Genomic DNA, 10,294 nt, shown 5'->3' on the forward strand with positions numbered 1-10,294 from the left:
CAGGTCTTTATTTGAAGCTGGCTTGTATTAAAGGCAGGTTTTTGCCTTAAAATAAATAAATCAAACAGCATAGTTACATCACTTTGAAAGTGTATAACAATACATTTAATGTTTACCTGCACATCATATGACAGGAGTTATTTCTTTATTCATCATGTTTATATGTTTTACACACATTTGGGAGCAAACCCTATTTTTTTGTGTTGACCATTATCAGAGATCTTGCTTTTAACAGATTTTTATTCAATAAAATACGATATGCAGAAGCATGAAAAGTTACTTTTAACAAATGCAGCCTACCAGGTGTTTCCAGCATATAATAATAATAATAATAAATATTAATAATAATATAGACTTACTACATAATAACAAAGACTTAGCACAATCCTGAGGGACAACTTGTCTTTTTAATGGTTTTTAACTCATCTCTGCACTTGCCGGTATTTTTATATAACCATGGATAAAGTGCGCAAAAAAAAAAAGTTCCTCATGGCTCTATTGATTTTTGTCACTCAGCTGGTTTCTGCCTACATTTGACAGTGGATGAGAATTCAGCAGTTAATAAGACAGATACTATCCTCAGGAGTTGTTAGAGACTGAGCTAAAAGTGTGATGGATGTTTATTTGTCTGCTAATTGTGTCAGAGAGGTCAGTTCAGTATTATATTTCTACTTCAAATCCATCTTAATGTTCTCCTGTACATATGTAGGTCAGTATATCATGAAGTGTGGCTAAGGGAGGAAGGTGAAATGGACATAATGCACAAACTAATTAAATAGAAATATATTGACAAAGACAGAGAAGGATCAGTGAAGACAGAGTGTGTATATGACTGTTGAGAGAAACCACTTCAGTTCATCTGCTGCCCATTTGGCTCCAATTAACATGCAGCCCCCTCTAGTTCCAGCTTCCTCTTTCTCTACCTCCCTGCTTCCCTGCCTCGTCTGTTCTCTCTTTGCACCCCCCCCCCCCCCACACACACACCACCACCCCTTAGCTCAGCTTCCTACACCAAACATCTCTGACACAATTACCTCCAGTAACCTTTCAGAAAAAGTGGTACGTGCGTTGATGCACATGTGCTTATGTCCACTTTGAGGCCTCTGTGTGTGTGTGTGTGTGTGTGTGTGTGCTTAGCCTCCTGCTGCCTTTCTTAACAGGCCACCACCAAGGCGGTCCCCCCCTGTCTGTTTGAAGCACAAATACTGAACAAAGCCCTACAGTTAGGTCCATGGAGCTGCACTAGTGTTGGGATTTGTAAATTGTTGTATGGGTATAATGAGCACTAGGGGGTATTTCAACATGTTGGATCAAATGATGCCTCTGTGGTGGTCATGATATTGACAAAAATGTTCTGTGCTATGGTGAAAACTGGTGGATACAGACACCACTGCAGTTTAATAACGCCACATTCCAGTTGGCCATTATGTCATGAAAATACCTCTCTCCACTTGAGTGTACAGGCATGTGTTGGTGTAGAACATGACACGGCAATGGATGACATCACCCTGAGCATATACGCACGTATTTTTATTATTGCAGTTATTAATTCAGGTTCTCTCTTGGCTCCTTGTGTTTGTTCTACTCTGATTGGCCAGGGGTCCACTCAGGATAAGCGCTTATTGAGTCATTTAGAGACTCTGGACTGTGATAGCACCAAGTGAATAACCTGCACATCGCACCCTGTTCTCGTCTGTGTGTCTCCTAATCATAAAGTAATTAATGTAAACAAAAAAAAAATGTTAGAGAAATAGAACCAACGTGAAAAAGGAATGTAATTAAGAGACGGAGGTGTGTGGAGGTTAACTGAACATAAGGAAAGGCACCTCCCAGAAGGATAAATAAGAGAACTTCAAATGACAAAAATCATTTAACCTCCATAAATGATTATAATAAATATTTTAGAATATATCTTGTGTTGATGTATCCAGGTTGAAGAAGCTCTCTTGGCAAAAGTATGTAAAATTCATCGTTGCATTTTTCAAGCCTCTTGGGCCTTACTGTGTCAATTTACCACACCTCATTGTTAAGACGTACAAACAGTTTGTGTGGTATGTCTGGTTTGGAGATCTATGCCTCATAATGTCTTTACTTATCTCCTGTTTAGAAGAGAACAGCTGTGGAGGAAGTTTAGAAGGTCAGCTGCATCTAACAATGAACAGTTGCAGAGTCCAACTTTAACTGGTCAGAGACAAGAGGGACTTAAAGTCATGCTGTGTTTTAGTCATGAGTGGTTAAGCGTACAGTAAGTCCCTGTTTGTACCAGACTAGGCATGAGTCTTACTGATAAATGTTGTTGTTACTTAACTTTATTCCTTGTATGGAAGATAATATTCAATTTTGCAATGCAGTGATATCCACGGTTTCCACCAGAAATATATGGGAAGTGCATGTTTGGTAATAAAACACATTCACGGCAGACCGGGACAGATTTGTTTTAACCAAATACGGATGTGAATCACTCCTCATTGTAATGCTCAGCCCCTGTTTCAGCATTCAGCAACTGTAAAAAAAAAATGCCTGTGGACTCAGGTTAACTCAGTGTTGAGAAAGCACTTTGGATCAAAGAAACCACCAAATGGCATACAATGCTCCAGCCTCCAGATGGTGAAGGTTCTGCAGGGGAGTTCAGTTCCGCAAAGCTGGTATAGATGTCCAGTGGTTTTTATTTCAGGTTAGAGTGGGGACAGAGGCTAACCAACTGACAGTTAACAAATGGTCTCCCAGCTTTTATAGAGCAGGGGAAAGGAAACCATAATGCCACTCAACTTCCTCCAGCTGCCACACAGTCCTGCAGGCCACTAAAAACGTGATGAGGAGCGGACTGACTGCGGTCACATTTACAAGAAGGCTCTACAGCAACCTACAGTTTCTTAAACAGATTTAAGAGGGATTATGTTTTATTTTTTGGTTAGTTATTACACCGCAATGTACAAATACCCTGCTTTTATCAGGGACGCACATATATTTCTTATTATCTGAATTACAAGAAGGAGGGTGAGTTTAATGATTCTATAGACCTAAGGCTGGACAGGATGGACAACATGTCAAGGATTAATGACTGGACATAATAATGATGTATTGTTACTAGCACTCTTGAGATGTTTTTAGGAGGTCTGTGTTTGGAAAACATCCAAAATATGACCACATCCTCTGAATTTATAGAAAATCTCTATCTAAATCACATCAAAAGTAAACAGTGATTAACTTTATTATGTTGTAGTGTTGCAGAGGCCTCATATGTAGATAAATAGATTGAAAAGAAGAGCAGTTAATTCCTAGACTTTGAAGTAGCAAAGTAGCATCAATTTTCTTTATCCACTTTGTCCTGTGACATGGTCACAGGGGACTGGAGCCTATTACTGTCAATGGAGGAGAAGCGGGATACACCATGGATAGGTCGCCTGTCTGTCTCAAAGTTAACAAAATCATTTATCTGCAACTCATCAATGGTGCATCCTGGGAACAACTGGTGTAACCAGGGGATATCCGGATAACACAATCCGACTGAAGGTTGCCTGTTTACAGTCATACTACACCAAGTTTATATGTGAGAATGGAGTTTACACTAAACAGTCTAAAACCTCAACAGCTTTGTTTAAGGTATTTTCTTGATAAATGTGATATCATTGCTTGCTTGTTGACAAGGTATGGCAAGCCTGTTATGTTCTCCTCTTGGACTGTTTACCTGCATGCAACCAACTCAAATGTGACTGATCAGAATGCTACAAAGCAGCTACAGAATGCTACAAAGCAGCCTTCTTGAACCAAAATCTAGCCCCTTACCTGAAGGTTCTCCATTAAGCTGACTGAATTTTCAGTGTTTATATTCTCCTGCGGTCATGTGAATAAATGTATGTAAGATTTTTTGGTCATCATCATGAAAATGGTAGAGAAACTTGTGCAGTGTGATGATGCCCGAAGCTGTAAAAATTAGGGATGTCCCGATCAGGTTTTTTTGCCCTCGAGTCCGAGTCATTTGATTTTGAGTATCTGCCGATACCGAGTCCCGATCCGATACTTTCAAGATTCTCTATAAAGGCGGTAAATAGCAAGTCACTTGTTGCAGCAAAACCTGTGTGTGTGTGTATGTGTGTCCAGAGCGCCACGCTAGGTGATTTTAGCAGCTCATCGAGACCTCGAACCCAGGATCTCTCGCACCAAAAGCAACTGTCATACCCCTACAATACAGGACACAGAGCCACCCTGCACAGAAGGCGTTAACTTTGAGAGCCCTAATAAATATATATCCGAGTCCTGATCGGGAGGCAACATCCGATTCCGATCGAGTCTGAAATCACGTAATCGGGATTACCAGATAGTTAATTATATCAGTTAAAATATCATGAACAACAACTTTAAGCCCTGAATAACACAGGCTACAGTGCATCTACTCTGCATCTATCTAAGCTCCATGGCCACCCACTGAAACTACACTTGTTACAAAACACAAAGAGGAAACAGCATGAAATCAGGTAGCACTCCAGCTCCCATACTGAACATCAAACAGTGTTCCCCGGGTTTAAACAATTTTCCCCTTCAGTGACCATGTATCTATTCACTCCTGTTACCTTCTATTATACAAGGAAGCTGTTTAACCCTCATCCCTGACCATGGGTCAGACATTCAATTAAACTAGTAAATCTGAGTGAATCAAGCTGGAATATATCCTGCTTCCGAGATGAGTCCGATTCAAGTTGACCGGCTCAGGCTGTGGTCACAGCAGTGCCTCCATTCACTCGTTTGCTGGGTTTGGTTCACTTGGCTGTAAACGGACACCATTAGCCGGCAGTGTCGTTAAGCCACTTAGACCAATTAACTTCCCTTGACACGCAACACACCCAGCTGGAAGGCTCATGTTTGGGTTTTAACAAAGAGAAAGAGGCGAAGAAGATGGTGAAGGGAACAAGACGTGGATTTTTTTTTTACATTATCACTTCGTCTTTCATGTTGCTCAAAGTCTATTATTGTGTTGTGTCAGTGTACTAATTAAAGGCTATCTTGGTGCAGATGTAACCGCAGTTAATGCTGTGGCGTAGATGAAAAAGAAGTGGGGAGTGAGAGGAAGGATATGGAAATGAGAAGGAGCAGAGGTAGAAAGGTCAGGTAAGGAGAGAGTGAAAAAAGTTAGGGAGGAGCGGAAAGGAAGCAAGGCAGTGAAGCAGAACTTTAGTGCTGTTTTCATTATGTATCCCAGGGTAATCTGCAATATTTTCAAAGGATATTTCAGCATTCTGAAGACTAAACTGCAACACATGCACAGCAGCATTTTCATGCAATAACTATAAATTATGAAGAGAACTGTAAAGCTGTAGAGCTTAGCTGGTACAGTACTTGGAGCAGCAACAACTAATACTTGTGGAGTAACATCACTGAGATGAAACAGTGAAAGTTGAAACTGTAAAATGAGACATCTGTAATCACAGAACAAAATGATAAGAAAGCCAAACAAAAATTACAAAAAAAATGTTGTGGTTTCTAAATTACAGAGGAGAGAGGAAGACAGAGAGAGAGAAAGAGGGAAACACTTGAATGGCACAGTGAGAGACGTGTATATACAAAAACATGAAAAAAATGCAGTGACGATGTGAAGGGATTATGCCCTTACTCCTATACCCTGCAATAAAAACTTCCTATAAACTGTTGAGCTGTGTATTTACTAAATGCAACCACTGCACTGTTTACAGTCTGCCTCAATTCTACAGCAGGATGCATGTCAGGTTACTCCCAGACAAACAAGAGAGAGGCTGAAACATTATATATGACAAAATGAAAGGGGGAATGTCCCTCATAAATGCTCTGTGTAATGCAACAGATTACATAACACTGGCCTTGTATACTTTGATTACAGAGTGCATCGTGCATATGTAAACCAGCTGGATATGATACCACAGGAAGTTAAAGATGTATGCACGTACATATACACAGAAGACTGATGCTCCATGATGATTCAGTCTGATACAAGTAACCACAGTTTGGTCAGCCGCTGCACCGAATGTGCTACAAAGAGAGCGCTGTTGTTGCGCAGGTTTGTTTTCCTCCATTTACAAGAAGCTTCTCCACCATTTATTTGGTAATGAGTCCCACCCATTGACAGTAGAAATCTATGGATGAATGAATGAATGAATGAATGAATGCGTGATCTTCTTCCGTGAGGTTTCTGAAAATTGTTTTTAGTCCCTGTGGGAGGCTCTGACCTTCGCCATGTTGGCAGTGCCTACAAAAGCTCCAGATACAGACTAAGTTGTGGCCAAGTGGAGCTGAGGCAAATGGGCACTCGCAGCCATGACTAATTATGCATCCTAACATAATTAAAACAAATTAAAATTCACTCCCTGTACAGTTGTCACTAGAAAGGAACTTATCAATAAGGACCTGATTTGTTTTTTGAACCAGGCTGTGAACATGTTTATTTGCTGTAAAGTTGCACTTTAACATGGTAGTCTATGGGGATTGACTCACAATTTTTAATGCTTCTGCTGAGGCTTCGTGTATGAGCCCTGAAGGGTCCCTCTCGGCTCCACCCTGTGGATTACATTTGATATGCACTATATTTAAATAAGCACAGGCAGACCACAATTACATCCTGTAACGACTATAATAATCAGAAAATAAGTGTAATTAATAGTGCAGGGGTACAATTAAAGTCATTGGTGCAATAAAACCAAGCAGCTATAACAGCTTTCTATACTTCAACTTGCTAGAGGTTTAAAGTGAACTCACCACAAATGCTGAAAACACAATGCCACTGCACTGCCACAGCACAACAAATGGCACATTATGAGTGCCAGTAATGTCTACAGTCTAACTTCCTGGAGCTGCTCAGGCTTGTGCAACAACTTAGCCTAAATTCTTGCATGGAAACTTGGAACAACAAAGCTCAGGAGCTGTGCCTTGCCAGGCAATATATATATATATTTTCTTATAATCAACAGTCTGTCAAGTGCTGCTGGGATGGGAAAAAAGAAGCAGTGTTTCAAGGATGACAAGACTGGAAAACGTACAGTGGCATGAAGCAGTGCTCATCGCTTGTTGTCACATCACCCCGCACCTAGCCGTGATACAAAATAGTGGTTGGGCTAGCAATGAATGTAATTAGAGGATGTAAAGCAGAATTGGAACAACTCTTTTACTCTAATAAACGTCTCAAATTGCCCTCTTTTTGTGCCTTATTGTACATCTCTGCTTGTCCTTTTACATTTACTCTGTCAAATGTCTCTCTTCATCTTCTTGTCTTTTCCCCCGCTCTCCCCTTTACAGTATTCACACATCCCCATAATTTCAACCCTTGTGATTTCTCTCCCTCTCTCTCTCTCTCTCTCTCTCTCTCTCGCCTTTCCTTTTTCCCAATGTTTCTGATTCTCGAAGCCATATGGTCTAACTGTAACCATGTGCTTGTTCGATGAGTGGTAGCTCTGTCAGACTGAGAAACATTACAGTACCATGCAGAGGTGGTACCTATACAGACACGCACATGCTCACAAACAAACACACTTGCATCAAGCCAGCGATGACTCCACTCATACTACGCACATTTCAAACGCACAGAGGAAGCAATTTTTAAAGCGTCTCCTCCCAATTCATGTCATTGCGGTGATTTTTTTCACATCATGGTTTTGTGAAGTGACAGTACCCTAAACCGCAAGGATAAGTGATTCACAGAAATGGAAATGGGGTGATGAATTGTTGGGGGAAATGGACCACTTCCTCTTTTTTGTGTGTCTTGGGAAAACATAATACTGCCAAGTGTTGTGCATTGTGTTTGCTCAATTAGAAAGAAAGCTCTTTTTGTCTTGCAAAACAAAGAACTATGTAGATTTGAAATCAATGAAAGCTGAGGCATAGATGGAATAAGAGAGAGGTGGGAGCAGGGGGGCAAAGAGGAAGAACAGAGATTTGGTTTCCCTTCCTTGCTGTGACTTGTAGGATTTGGGATTTTTCTTCATCAAGTTAATTGGAGGAGATGGGATGCTTTAAAAAAAAACCTATTTGCTAGTTGAGAATTTTTCGCATCATTTTGCAATCTGAAGAAATCATCTGCAAACATCTCCTCCTTTTGAACAGCAGACAGTAGCTGGATCCGGGCCTGTTGGCTCTACTGTCCACTGTTGTTTGAAAGAGAAGCCTGTGCTGTGTAAAACAGCTTAATCCAACACAAGACCTTGTCATTTTCTGTCAAACCTGCCTGTGTGTTTACTGACACTGTGAACTTAATTGACCTTTCAAAGCCTCTGGACGTAATTAAGCACCGCTCTCCTGAGACTCAAAAGGGATCTGTGCATCCAAAGTTACTTTGCCAGAACACTGTGGGAGCACAGAGAACGCTCTCTTCAGGTCATATCGTCCTTATCCTTGTGCTCTTATAAAGTAGAAAATTCATAGCCTTTCGTGTGGAGCCCCCTGATGCTAATCTCCTACTCTGCTCTTTCTCTTCTTTTTTTCCTCCTTCCTTCCTAAAGTGACTCCTCCTCCTCCTTCTCCTCCTCCTGTTCATTTGCTGTATCATGGTAGTATCAACAGCTGTGTCATGGTTGAACCTGAACGTGGGAAAAGAAGTGGGTTTTGAGGTTGCAGCGATAACAGGATTTATAAGCTCCCGAAGGATGAGTAGTCTGTGAATGTATCGTTACCAAAACAGTTTCCTGATTACACTCCAGCTGTCTGCTGTTTGAATGGGCCAAAACTGCTCACCGGGGGGAAAGTACAGACACAACACACATATAAACACACACATAAATGCACACTAACTCCACAATCCTTCTTTGAACTAAAGATTCTTTGTTTCCTAAATTGCCACTCTCTTATTTCAGAGATAAAGATTTAATTGTTTGGAGCCTGCAGCTTTTATGAGAACCACTCATCATTCTGCATCCTTGTGTCTTGAGCAAATACACCTGCTATGACTGTACTCTCAGCTTTGTTTGGGTGCAAAACTTCTAGTTGTTTAAATTTCCCAACATAATCATGACTTGTGCAGGAAGAATGAGGTGTGGAATAGCTGCACCATGGATGGATTCAGGTTGTCAATGGCTGCAATGATTCAACAAATGGAGTGAAACCGAGATATGTGTATTATGTGTGTGTTTGTGTATTGATATGATAAACAAAACACACCAAAAATGAACCTATAAATGAGCTAACACACGTAATGTGACAGTCACTGAATGGAGTCTACTCAGTCTTATTATGCAGAAAATGAACTGCAGTCAGTGAAGTGCAGGCTGTAAAGCTGTTAGCCACAAAATGAGAAGCACTTATCCCACAGTGCACTTCACAGTATCTATGGTGGAGTGCGACGAAAAGTAGAGAAGAGAAACTTACACAAATAAATGTGCCAAACTTTAAGTAGATTAGATGATTGGGTGTGGGGAAAAAATAAATACACACAAGTGCAACAAAACGTCTTCAGGAAACTCTACAAGTTCAGCTGATTGGCTTTCAGCTCTTGATGTCAGGTCTCCTTCAGATGGTTTGACTTTATTTTAAAAAAAGTTGTATTACCTATTTTATTTTGTTAGTTCTAACACTCCCTCTCGTTTGAGGTGTCTTGTCTTCCTCCTCCTCGTGTATTTTCCCTCCTCCCGGTGATTACCGGCCTGCCCTGATAGTGTGTCACCTGTGTCCTGTTGTCTCCCTCTTCTCTTCTTGTATTTAGTGTGTGTCATTCCCTGCACTCCCGGCCACAGATCTTGCGTGTTTTCAAGACTTCCAGCCATCGTATTCATAGCCCTAGTTCTAGTTTGACCATTCGACTGACTGTGTATCGAACCTTGGATCTTGGAAACCTGGACTGTTTTACTCTGCTTCTTCCTTCACCTGAGTCCTCCCAACCACACAATCCTGACACTTGAATCAAACTGACCTGAAAGACAGAATCTTCATCAACATATTTTCAAGCCAACAATTTAAAAATGACTTCTTAAATATGAATTTGTTTTACACAGGACGCCTCTCTGCACCATCTACTACTAGTAGCAGCAATCTTAGGATTTTTTGTAACCTGAATATTACTCCTTATCTATTTCAGCTTGTTGAGGAACTCCAAGGGTTTGCACGCTTATTGCTTAACATTTGTTGTTTCAGAGTGGGGGACTGAGTCAACAACAAACTGGCAGATGATGGACAAACAAACAGAAGGAAAACCCTCCACTGATGTCATCCTGGGAATGTATAAATGCAGAACTGTCATCCAAGTCGTATATTCCCGATCTGTCAGCTACCATCTGACCACACACTGAAACTGTCATTAACTACTGTGACAGGATATTGTGCCATTAAATCAACTTTGATTCTG

The sequence above is a fragment of the Parambassis ranga genome, chromosome 16 (genome assembly GCF_900634625.1).
Source record: "Parambassis ranga chromosome 16, fParRan2.1, whole genome shotgun sequence".
In the NCBI taxonomy this organism is placed as follows: domain Eukaryota; kingdom Metazoa; phylum Chordata; class Actinopteri; family Ambassidae; genus Parambassis; species Parambassis ranga.